Source organism: Brachyhypopomus gauderio, chromosome 17 (genome assembly GCF_052324685.1).
Source record: "Brachyhypopomus gauderio isolate BG-103 chromosome 17, BGAUD_0.2, whole genome shotgun sequence".
Classification (NCBI taxonomy): Eukaryota; Metazoa; Chordata; class Actinopteri; order Gymnotiformes; family Hypopomidae; genus Brachyhypopomus; species Brachyhypopomus gauderio.
This window is the reverse complement of record NC_135227.1, coordinates 377,149-390,950: the sequence shown is the minus strand read 5'-3', so window position 1 is coordinate 390,950 and position 13,802 is coordinate 377,149.

The following is a 13,802-nucleotide window of genomic DNA, read 5'->3' as shown; positions in this document are numbered from 1 at the left end:
CAAATCAAAGATATCAAAGATCACAAATACAAGTGTTCTGTATGTACTTAAAAAACTGGGGTTAACACTTCGTACACAAAAAACAGATAAGCTATGTCCCGCTATGTCGTAGGTTTGACGCAGAAGTACAAATTTGCCTTAATTTAGCTGAGAAAACGAGGTGTATTTTGGACATAAAATCCGTCCGTCGGATTTTAAGGGTGAGCCTACTGCCCTGCGTTTACCCTCATTAAATGCCCTTACCCTATAAAAACACTACACTATAAAAATGGCCACATGATTAGTCAGCGCATCGCCTTTATTGCCAGCTAATGTTAAGTGAATTCTGCAGCACGCAATGAACATAATTAGGTTAGTTGGCTAAGATATCTAACCTAACTAGTGCTTACTGCGCTCTTCTGCTGTTACCAAACACGGTACTATCTCTTTTAATGAGATAAAAAGCGAATTATTTGGAATAATTTCGAATATGTATTTGTATAAATACAGTGAGTCCAAGAAGTATTTGATCCCTTGCTGATTTTCTTTGTTGGCCCACTAATAAAGACATGATCATTCTATACTTTTAATGGTAGATGTATTCTTACATGGAGAGACAGAATATCAAGACAAAAATCCAGAATATAATTTTAAAGAATATATTTTAATTAATTTGTATTTCAATGAGGAAAATAAGTATTTGATCCCTCTTGCCAAACACACTCAATACTTAGTGGCAAAGCCTTTGTTTGCAAGCACAGCGGTGAGACGTTTGTTGTAGTTAACCACAAGTTTAGCACACACACCAGGGGGAATTTTGGCTCACTCTTCTTTGCAGATCCTCTCTAAATCATGAAGGTTGGTGGGCTGTCGCTTGGCAACTCTGACCTTCAGCTCCCTCCATAGATTTTCGATCGGATTGAGGTCTGACGACTGGCTGGGCCACTCCATGACCTTAATGTGATGTTTCTTGAGCCAATCCTTTGTTGCCTTTGCTGTATGTTTAGGGTCGTTATCATGTTGGAAGACCCAACCACGGCCCGTTTTCAGATCCCTGGCAGAGGGGAGGAGGTTGTCCCTCAGGATTGTGCGGTACATGGCTCCATCCATCTTCCCAGTGATGCGGTGTAGTAGCCCTGTACCCTTGGCAGAGAAACACCCCCAAAACATTATGCTTCCACCTCCATGCTTGACGGTCGGCACAGTGTTCTTGGGGTCATAGGCAGCATTTTTCTTCCTCCACACATGGCGGGTGGAGTTGAGGCCAAAAAGTTCAATTTTGGTCTCGTCTGACCACAAAACCTTCTCCCAATAACTTGGTTCATCTTTCAAATGATCATTGGCATACTTGAGGCGCGCCTCCACATGTGCTCTCTTCAGCAGGGGTACCTTTCGGGCACTGCAGGATGTGAATCCATTGTTGCGCAAAGTGTTGCCAATTGTTTCATTGCAAACTGTGGTCCCAGCTGCCTTCAGGTCATTTGCTAACTCCTGCCGAGTGGTTGCAGGACAATTTCTGACCGTTCTCAGCATCATTGCCACCCCACGAGGCGAAATCTTCTTTGGAGCACCAGGCCGAGGTCTGTTGATTGTCATGTTATACTCTTTAATCTTTCTGATAATTGCACCAATAGTTGTTACTTTTACATCCAACACCTTACTAATCTTTTTGTAGCCCATTCCAGCTTTGTGAAGGTCAACAATTCTGACTCTGAGGTCCTGTGACAGCTCTTTGGTTTTACCCATGTTGGAGACTTGAAATCTGTGTGATCTGTCTGATTCTGTGGACAGGTGTTTTTCACACAAGTGATTAGTGAGAACAGGTGGCTTCCGGTCAGGTAACAAGTTGATTGGGAGTGTCTAACTGGTCTGTAAAAGCCAGAACTGCTAATGAATACTAAGGGATCAAATACTTATTTCACTCCATGAAATACAAATCAATTAATATATATTCCTTAGATTTATTTTCTGGATTTTCTTTTTAATATTCTGTCTCTCCATGTAAGAATACATCTACCATTAAAAGTATAGAATGATCATGTCTTTATTAGTGGGCCAACGAAGAAAATCAGCAAGGGATCAAATACTTCTTGGACTCACTGTATGTAAATTAAGCTTAAGCTGAAGGTGAAGGCACAAAAATCGAGTGGTGCACGACATCACGACATCACGACACGCCGCCGCGATTGCGTCATTTTTGCCGCGCGGACCCTTGTGGCAGTCACGATGTGTCAAGTGAACCTAGATGCAGCAGCAGAGTAAACGAGACGCGACCGGAGCATGCGCAGTTTTCTCATAAGACAGCCTGATCGCTTGACACGGTGACAGCGCCAGCTAACATGTTTATAATTGTAATGAGTAACTATACAGCACGTAAAAAATGTATCGGAGTAAAAGTATTAAACTGATGGAAAATATGTAGTGAAGTAAAAGTGGAAGTAGGAGAAAAAAATAATACTCCAGTAAAGTACAGATACAGCATTTTAGTACTTAAGTACAGTAGCAAAGTAGTTCTACTTCGTTACTATACAACTCTGATGCTGGCTGTGAGTTACCAGACAGAGACAGCAGGAGAGCAGAGAAGGACACAGTGTTGAGGATCACGTTCAGGATCATGTTGAGTCTTCAAAGACGAGAGATGAGCCTGGGACTTCCTTCATAGCAGAACACACACACACTGCTTCTTATAAACGGAGCCAGTGTACTCTCTCTCTCTCTCTCTCTCTCTCTCTCTCTCTCACACACACACACACACACCCCATCACCACCTCACCATCTGCACGTGTGTATGCGCGCACACACACACACACGCACATATATACACACACACAGTGAGAGAAAGAGAGGTGAACAAAATGCTACAGAATGCTGAATGATGATGACCTGCACATTATTATTATATTTTGTCATATACAGCTAGTGGGGTGGAAGGTCAACCATGACAAGTCACATGTTCAGGAAAAAGTGCAGAAACTTCAATTCAGAATGTTAATGATTGGCTCCTGTGTTTTATAAAATGATTTTATTTTTACAATTTATTTCAATATTGTTTAATTCATGTTCTTTATTGTCAAATAAACTTTATTTAATGTTTTTACAGTTTTTAGGTGTTTCTGAGCAGAAACGGAGGGCTGCCACTGTTTGTTCCTACCATGAAATGTGGTGCAGTGCAACGTTTCTTCTTCATCTCTCACAGATTCATGGATTTTCTTGAGACAAGCTGTAGGCAGCCAAACCCGAATGAAGTGAAAACTGATAAATAAACTATTACATAAACAGAATCAGGCAAAGTAATATTTACAAAAAGTATAAAAGAGAAAGAGCAAAGGAAAATCTGTAATCTGACAGCAAACTCATAATCTCCATGCGCTCAGAAGAACGGTCCTTCAGTGATATTGCTTTGAGAAGCTCTTAGTGGTCACAGTGAGCAGGGGGCCAGTCAGAGAAACGCAGCTGGCACACACCATGTTTCCCTCAGCATCGAATAGCAGAGACTTCGTGAGTGTTCCTACACACAGTTCCTTATAAAAAGGTGCTAGAGACAGACAGAGCAGTTGGGGAGGGGTGTGTGTGGGTGTGTGTCAGGTCCTCATACTTTCTGAATATCAGTAGTTACTCTGCATTAGTAAAGGAGAAGAACCTCACCCTTCTGTACACCTGTTCTACTCAGCAAACCCAGACACGTTCTTACAAACACACCCCAGGAAATAACCCCGTTTGAAGACCTTTTCCCATGTACGTATAAACATTAGCATAGTCTATCCAGCAATTTTTTCTGTTATATTATTTTTCCTGTTATATGTTCTCTTGGGACACTTTAATTAGCTCTAGATAAACCATACGCCTCTACGATTTGTAAACCTGTTCAAAGTCATCATAGTCCCAAGAAATGTAATGTGGTTTTCATATAAAAACACAGTAGTCTCGCACGTAACACTTTGCGTGCCCAGCAGATGGTGCTGTGGATTATCTTTTTTTAAATAAATGACAATTTTAAATATATCATCCCCCTCCGGTTTCTTGTGTATTGAAACAAATAAATCCTTGTTAAAATGTAATAAAACAATATTAGATTTGATTTGATTATTAATAATTATTAATTATTGCTAGTAATAAAACGCAATAAAACACAAAATAACATGTCATTATTAATTGACGGTATGTTCATTCACTTTTTCGTTCATTCATGCAGTCAGCCATTCGCTTAATCGTTCATTCCTCCTCATTTAAGACTTCAACGCAGGAGTCTTTACCGACAAAGCGGGACGCAGACTCGGACATGGCGCCAGGCAGAGCCGGAGTGGCTAATCGGGAGATTCGGGAGGATTCCCGATGGGCCGGCTCATGTCAGTCTCTAGTTTGGGCCGATAGGGAGGGAAAAATAATTTTGGGCCGGATTTGGGCATGAAACTCCCGGGCTGAAAAAGTGTCCCACTCCGGCCCTGGCGCCAGGCCATCGCAGAACATGCTTTTAATGTGTTAGAAGGAAAGCGTTGAACGTCAGCTCCCTTCTCCTTAATATAAGTCAAAGTGTAATGAGTACTGCCTGCTCCTCTATTATTTAACTGAAGTAAATAATGTATCTTCATTTGCCCTGTTTGAGTTACACGCCTCCTTTATAAACCACAGTTTGCTGCTCTGATAGTAGTTGATGGGGAGACGCACCCGGCCGCTGTCCTTCGCGCCGCACTTTGCACCGTAGATCTTTGATGCGTCTTTGTGCGCGTGTCCTCGTGCACCGCGAGACGTTCACGCGCACGCCGCTCGCGCAGGGACCTACATGTCTGTGTACTGTCCTCGAGTGTCCTGGTAAAGATGTGTAGTCTTTTGTGTTCGTTAAACGTAGGCTGTAATGAACAACAGGTATCGCAGTTTGGCAATGAATGGATAATTTGGTTTTAAAATGAATGAATGAGTAAATTCTTCAAAAGTTGCACTTTTGCCCCAAGTTATGCTCAGAAACACTGTTTATAGCGCTTACAACGCCAGCAAACGCTGTTTTGAACGCCTTAATGCAAGACTTACTACTTGTTTGGAAATGCATGTGTAACATTACAAACATGATAAAACAGCTTGTTATCACATCCAAACACTGTTTTGAAACAAAATATGAGTTTTCAGTTCATTCTTCAAAAGTTGCACTTTTGCCCCAAGTTATGCTCAGAAACACTGTTTAGAGCGCTTACAACGCCTGCAAACGCTGTTTTGAACGCCTTAATGCAAGACTTACTACTTGTTTGGAAATGCATGTGTAACATTACAAACATGATAAAACAGCTTGTTATCACATCCAAACACTGTTTTGAAACAAAATATGAGTTTTCAGTTCATTCTTCAAAAGTTGCACTTTTGCTCCAATTTATGCTCAGAAACACTGTTTAGAGCGCTTACAACGCCAGCAAACGCTGTTTTGAACGCCTTAATGCAAGACTTACTACTTGTTTGGAAATGCATGTGTAACATTACAAACATGATAAAACAGCTTGTTATCACACCTGTTATGTCCTATGAAAGTGTTTGTGTATTGTGTTTGCTGTCTGTTCCGTACAAGACTCCGCTCCAGACTCCGCTCCAGACTCCATTCCACCCTGCACTATATAAGGCCCTTCCCGGTGCCTCCCAGTGAGACATTTTTGCTCCGTGGTTGGTGTTGGTTGTTAGTAATTAGTATTTTGCATTTGTACCTCATCTTAGTGATGGGCAAATGAAGCCTCTTGAAGCAATGAAGCTTTCCAACCCTTTGCTTTGCAAAAAGGTTCATTACTCGAGGCTTCATTCATCACTCACTAGTGACATCTGCTGGTGAAACTGTAACAGCCTCGTCATTCAGTTGGATCATACTTTCAAAAATGTGTAAATGCAATATTGTCACAAAGTTTCCATCAAACTCATGTTTAGTAACAGGAGAATCATTTAAATCATACTTAATTGTCATGTTTTAATTATTAAAATGATTTGTAGCCAATCTAATCCTTGACCATTAGTGGTTGTGTTGGGTTTTCTTGTATGTCATGAACGTATTTGACAATGAAGATATGTTGTACTTTACTATGTTGGGAATTGAGTGATTGTTGAGTGACCGAATATTTGGAGTTAGAAACTGATTTTTTTTAAAAACAGAATGTGTTTAAAATAATTGCTTCTTGGGGCTTCTAGATCTGGTTTGGCAGTCATGACCTGGTGGTTAGGGAAGGGAAGTGGTTAGGGAACTGAGCTTGTAATCGGAGGGTCGTGGGTTCGATCCCCAGGCCTGAGGCCATGACTGAGGTGCCCCTTAACCCTCAATTGTTCACTTATATAAAAATGAGATAAAATGTAAGTCGCTCTGGATAAGGGCGTCTGCCAAATGTAAAATGTTTTTAACATTACAAATAAGGTTTGCCTCTTCCAATGGTTTTTAGTCTGTTTTTGATGTGTGAATCTGATGTACATCCTGATCAAACAAAAAGAATTTAGAACGTTCCAGATTTTAAATTTAACCACCTACTACAACACGAAGCAACAGGGTTCATAGCGTTTTATTTTGAAAAACGATACGCAAAATGAAGCAATGACGTGGCCGATGTAATGCGAGGCCTCGTTTGTTGCTGATCACGTGATTTTGCTCAATATGACACAAGCGCCGAAGCGGGGCTTCATCGGACACGCCCCTTTTTACTCGGTACACGCTTCGAAGCCTAGCTTCAGATGTCCCATCACTACCTCATCTTAGAACTCCGGTTTTTGACTGCTTTGAACTTGTTTATGCTTTTTGCCTTTGCCCCTGTTGGATTGTTTGCCAGTTGTACATTTTGTAAATATTCTATGTGTTGTTGGTGTTCTGGTAAGTAGGGAGTGGCTGCCATTTTGTTTTGGGATTTGGGTTTGTTTGTATGGTTTTTTTTGTTAGGGAGTTAGTGTAGTACTGTATGTTTGTTTTCTGTTAGAGTAATTAGTGTTTGGTTTATTTTATAGTTCAGTTCTGTTTGTTATGTTGGCCTGGGCCACTCCTGAAGCTGAGACCAGTTACGTGTATGTATATATCTTGTAAAATACAATTTCTGTATAATACACCTTTAACCACCCACTCCTGTTGTCCCATCATCACTAACATTCGCACTGCTGTTCACATACACCACTGTTACGGTCCTCACGCCTAGACAGGCCGTAACAGAATTGGGGGCTCGTCCTCCTTTCTTTTGGCTCTTTGTTTGCTGCTTCTTTTGGTTTTGGCTGGTGGGTTTTGTTCTTTGTGGGTGGGGGTGTGTGTGTATGTAAAATGCCGGACTTTGACCTTACCCAGTTCACTGTTTATCCGACTCTTGAACAGTTTGATGATTGTCGCAAGGTTGACTTATTGTTGGTGGCTGATTTCTTTAGTGTGGATGTGCCTCGTTTGGCTCCCAAGAGAGAGATTAAGAGGATTTTGGAGGCACAGTTGGTTAAGGACGGGATCTTGCCAGACCGAGACAAATCGCCTGGTGTTGCACCTGGCTTGGCCCAGGGGCTGGAAGCAGCGGAGGCTGTAACCGACTTCATGGCTAGGCCCAGCATGGACCCTGGTGTTTACCGTTCTCATGAGGTGGATCCTGTGCTAGCAGTGAAACTGAAGGAGCTAGAGCTGGAAATTAAGATACAGGAACGCGAGGCAGAGCTACTCAGAGTCAGGGGGTTGCAAGTGGAGGCTGACAAAGAGATTACCCTGAAGAGGTTGAGTATGGGCTTGGAGAAACCTATACCTCATCCTCGGAAGGTATCCTCACCAGCACCAGTTCCCCTTTCTCACGTGAGCTCACCAGTCCCTATGCCTCGTTCCTCACGTACATCTACAAGTCCAGCAAGCCCAACCGTGAGTACTGCTTTTGATGTCAGTAGACATATTGGCCTAGTTCCTGTGTTCAGGGAAAATGAGGTAGATGCCTATTTCCCCATTTTTGAGCGCATAGCCACCACACTTAGTTGGCCACAGAGTCTTTGGTCGCTGCTGCTACAGTGTAAACTTGTAGGAAAAGCGCAGGAAGTGTGTTCCTCTCTGTCTCTTGAACAGAGCTTAGATTATGACATTGTAAAATCCACTATATTGAAAGCATACGAGTTAGTACCTGAAGCCTATCGACAGAACTTCAGGCGTCTGGCTAAAACCCAGAGCCAGACCTTTGTTGAGTTTGCTAGAGAGAAATCTCTCCTATTTGATAAGTGGTGTGCAGCCTGCAGTGTAACAACTCTTGATCAACTCAAAGAGCTTGTGTTGCTAGAAGAGTTTAAGAATTGCCTTCCTGAGAAAATGGTGGTCTACCTTAATGAACAGAAGGTAGTTAATTTGTCTTCTGCTGCTACATTGGCAGACGAATTTGTGCTGACACACACAACTGTATTTCATTTGACTCCCCGAAGTGTAAACCCTAGTCGACCTGTTATGTCCAGACCTGTTGCTTCTTCAGAGTCTCGGGAAAACACTTCAGCCACAGACAAACGGGAATGTTTTTATTGTCATATGCAAGGCCATCTCATTGCTGCATGTCCTACTTTGAAGCGTAAAAATGATCGTCAAAACCCTACTGTGAAGAAAGTCAATGTTTTTAGTTCCAGCACTACAGAGGAGACACTAGGACAGGCGTACTCAACTAAAACTGTCCGCGGTCCAATTTTGGCAGATACCTGTGACCTGAGGTCCGGTGCGGCGGGGGTGGCGAACGTAAGTTGTTGAGCGGGGGGGTGCGCGAACGGTGGAGGCGTTTATACTTTCGCGAGCGTCACTGCAGTGTTCTCCGAAACGATAGGCGTTTTGTCCGAAACGATATGTGGTAGAAACACCCCTCAAAACAGGGGAATGAACATTTACCTGACCAATTTTAATGTTGCTATATGTTTCAGGTTTGAAAAGTGCTGGAATTTAGGTTAAAGTACTTTAAAATGCTTGAAATTGTAACTACTTGGTTTCACAACAAATATCTGTCTGACTGAATAGTTCTCTTGTATTAGGTTAACAAATACGAGCCTCTTGTAATTCCAGGACGAAACATGAGAGAACGTGAAGACGTGAAGATTGGGCGTTTTTTAAATAAACAACCATTAAATAATGTGATAAAAAGCGAATTATTTCGAGTATATGTATAAATATTTAACTTAATTATGTTTAACATGCTGGGAAATATTGAAATGGACCTTGAAAGTGACGTACAAGTGCTTGAATTCCACCTTATAAAGGTGTATGAACCCAGAAAACGTGACTTTGTTCATTGCGCTGAAGCGCGGCGCGAAGTTACAAAATTCGAGAGGTGCACGACCTCGCGAACCGACAGCGCGCGAGGCGGAGCCACAGCGATTACGTCATTTTCGCCGCGCGGACCCTCGCGCCGCTCGCGAAGCGTCAACCAGGCAGGCTTGTTGTTGAGCGGGGGTGGGGGGGTGGGGGGTGTCGAACGTAAGTTGTTGAGCGGGGGTGGCAAACGTAACACTCGTGACGGAGTGTTTTTTCAATAGCCCTGAAATAAATGCTCCGGTTTTGTTTTGGTCCATATCCAGTTAATCAGGAATGAGATTGGGTCCGGACAGGACTGCGTTCGGGTCCGGATCCGGACCGCGGTCCGCCAGTTGAGTACCCCTGCACTAGGATGTCGAGCCACTGTTTCAGCCACAGTAGACCCTGTGTTTAAACCATTTGTGTTTTCTGGGACTACCTCACTAACTGAGGATTGTACACATAAACAGCCCATATCCATCCTACGGGACACTGGGGCTGCTCAGTCATTTATTTTGGAGAGTGTGTTGCCATTCTCTGTAGAGTCTTATTGTGGTAGTGATGTGCTTGTCCAAGGAATAGAACTTGGAGTACTTAGGGTTCCTCTGCATCGTGTATATCTATGTACTGAGGCACTTACTGGCTATGTTAAAGTTGCGGTCAGTTCTAAACTGCCTGTCACAGGTGTGTCGTTTATTCTGGGCAATGATCTTGCTGGTGGTACACTGTTCACTCTACCAGAAGTGGTAGATGAACCTGTGGATGTTTCACTCGATAAAGACCTTGATGCAGTGTTTCCTACATGTGTGTTGACTCGTGCACAGGCACGTAAATTCGGTGACATAGATTTGGCAGAGACATTTATGAATCCTAACCCTGTTGTGCCCCCTAGCCCTGTTCCTGATGTGACAAGGGATATTAGCAAACGTGAGTTGGGATCACAAGTAGAGGAGTCCAGTGTTCCTCCTCCTGTTACTAGAACAGCATTAATCAGAGCACAAAGGGCTGATCCATGCCTGGTCCCTTTCTTTAATGCAGTTACGGAAAACCCTCTCTCACTAGACACTCGTGTGACATATTTTTATACAGATGGAGTCCTGATGAGAAAATGGTCTCCAGCAAATGCCAGTGGTGTGTGGGATGATGTGCACCAAATAGTAGTTCCCCAACCATTTAGAACGCATGTTTTGTCCTTAGCCCATGACCACCCCTTGTCGGGTCATTTAGGCATTCGAAAAACAGTTCAGCGCCTATTGCAGCATTTCTTTTGGCCAGCAATGAAATCTGATGTTAGTCATTGTCGGTCTTGCCATACCTGTCAACTTGTTGGGAAGCCAAATCAGGCCATTCCTTCTGCTCCTCTCTGTCCCATACCTGTGGTAGGAGATCCATTTGAACGGTTGTTGATAGACTGTGTTGGACCTTTACCGAAGTCTCGTTCAGGAAATACTTACCTTCTGACCATAATGTGTGCTGCTACAAGGTTTCCTGAGGCCATTACATTCCGCTCGTTGAAGTCAAGATCTGTAATAAAAGCCCTTGTAAAATTTTGTACTACCTTCGGTTTGCCAAAATGTGTACAATCGGACCAAGGGTCCAATTTCATGTCAAAACTCTTTGCTCAAGTCATGTCAGATCTGCATATACAGCACCAAGTGTCGAGTGCTTATCATCCTGAGTCCCAGGGAGCTCTCGAATGCTTCCATCAGACGTTTAAGACTATGTTGCGATCATATTGCTTGGAAGTAGGAAACGATTGGGATGAAGGTATCCCATTACTGTTGTTTGCCATCCGTGATACAGTGCAAGAGTCCACTGGTTTCAGTCCCAATGCCTTGGTATTCGGACGCTCAGTCCGTGGCCCACTCAAATTGCTTTATGAGCAGTGGTTAGCTTCCTCTACAACTCGCTCCTTTGAAACAGTAGACCTCTATGTCAGTAAGTTACGTGAACACCTTAAGGTAGCTCGTGAAACAGCTAAGCAGAATTTGTGTGTAGCTCAGCAAGCTATGAAGAAGAAATTTGACAGAAACGCTGTTGCTCTTTCATTTAATGTTGGTGACAAGGTCCTGGTTCTGTTACCCATGTCAGGTTCTACCCTACAGACTCGCTTTTCGGGACCCTATGTGGTCCAGCAGAAACTGTCCTCAACAAACTATGTGTTGACATCCCCTGATCGTCAGCGTAAGTCACGTCTTTGTCATATTAACATGCTCAAGCCATATGTTGATCGCCCCACAACTGTAAGTGCTACAGCTGTTGCTCAGTTGTCAGTCCCTGTGCCAGTAGCATCTGCATCACTTGAGTATGCCCCTGAACAGGATGACCTTCACTTGGGTAGGAGCTGTGTTCCAAGTGCTAGACTTGCTAACTCTGAGGCATTAAAGCACCTGTCTGAGAAGCTGACTTATTTACCTTTGGCTGCTCAGTCTGATCTTAGATCTTTGATTGCTAGGTTTCCTTCTCTTTTTGTTGATGTCCCTACATGTACCTCCGTACTAGAACACGACATTGATATCCAAGGTTTTAACATTTGTATTAAACACAAACGGGGCTCTGAGAATGATGTGGCAGATACCCTCTCTAGGTGTTAATTGGATTGTGTTGGGTTACCTGTGATTTGGTGGGAGGTCTCACACTTATGGAGGGGGTGTTATGTCCTATGAAAGTGTTTGTGTATTGTGTTTGCTGTCTGTTCCGCTCCAGACTCCGCTCCAGACTCCATTCCACCCTGCACTATATAAGGCCCTTCCCGGTGCCTCCCAGTGAGACATTTTTGCTCCGTGGTTGGTGTTGGTTGTTAGTAATTAGTATTCTGCATTTGTACCTCATCTTAGAACTCCGGTTTTTGACTGCTTTGAACTTGTTTATGCTTTTTGCCTTTGCCCCTGTTGGATTGTTTGCCGGTTGTACATTTTGTAAATATTCTACGTGGTGTTGGTGTTCTGGTAAGTAGGGAGTGGCTGCCATTTTGTTTTGGGATTTGGGTTTGTTTGTATGGTTTTTTTTTTTGTTAGGGAGTTAGTGTAGTACTGTATGTTTTCTGTTAGAGTAATTAGTGTTTGGTTTATTTTATAGTTCAGTTCTGTTTGTTATGTTGGCCTGGGCCACTCCTGAAGCTGAGACCAGTTACGTGTATGTATATATCTTGTAAAATACAATTTCTGTATAATACACCTTTAACCACCCACTCCTGTTGTCCCATCATCACTAACATTCGCACTGCTGTTCACATACATCACTGTTACGGTCCTCACGCCTAGACAGGCTGTAACACATCCAAACACTGTTTTGAAACAAAATATGAGTTTTCAGTTCATTCTTCAAAAGTTGCACTTTTGCTCCAAGTTATGCTCAGAAACACTGTTTAGAGCGCTTACAACGCCAGCAAACGCTGTTTTGAACGCCTTAATGCAAGACTTACTACTTGTTTGGAAATGCATGTGTAACATTACAAACATGATAAAACAGCTTGTTATCACATCCAAACACTGTTTTGAAACAAAATATGAGTTTTCAGTTCATTCTTCAAAAGTTGCACTTTTGCTCCGTTATGCTCAGAAACACTGTTTAGAGCGCTTACAACGCCAGCAAACGCTGTTTTGAACGCCTTAATGCAAGACTTACTACTTGTTTGGAAATGCATGTGTAACATTACAAACATGATAAAACAGCTTGTTATCACATCCAAACACTGTTTTGAAACAAAATATGAGTTTTCACTTCATTCTTCAAAAGTTGCACTTTTGCTCCAAGTTATGCTCAGAAACACTGTTTAGAGCGCTTACAACGCGCTGTTTTGAACGCCTTAAGGCAAGACTTACTACTTGTTTGGAAATGCATGTGTAACATTACAAACATGATAAAACAGCTTGTTATCACATCCAAACACTGTTTTGAAACAAAATATGAGTTTTCAGTTCATTCTTCAAAAGTTGCACTTTTGCTCCAAGTTATGCTCAGAAACACTGTTTAGAGCGCTTACAACGCCTGCAAACGCTGTTTTGAACGCCTTAATGCAAGACTTACTACTTGTTTGGAAATGCATGTGTAACATTACAAACATGATAAAACAGCTTGTTATCACATCCAAACACTGTTTTGAAACAAAATATGAGTTTTCAGTTCATTCTTCAAAAGTTGCACTTTTCCTCCAAGTTATGCTCAGAAACACTGTTTAGAGCGCTTACAACGCCAGCAAACGCTGTTTTGAACGCCTTAATGCAAGACTTACTACTTGTTTGGAAATGCATGTGTAACATTACAAACATGATAAAACAGCTTGTTATCACATCCAAACACTGTTTTGAAACAAAATATGAGTTTTCAGTTCATTCTTCAAAAGTTGCACTTTTCCTCCAAGTTATGCTCAGAAACACTGTTTAGAGCGCTTACAACGCCAGCAAACGCTGTTTTGAACGCCTTAATGCAAGACTTACTACTTGTTTGGAAATGCATGTGTAACATTACAAACATGATAAAACAGCTTGTTATCACATCCAAACACTGTTTTGAAACAAAATATGAGTTTTCAGTTCATTCTTCAAAAGTTGCACTTTTGCTCCGTTATGCTCAGAAACACTGTTTAGAGCGCTTACAATGC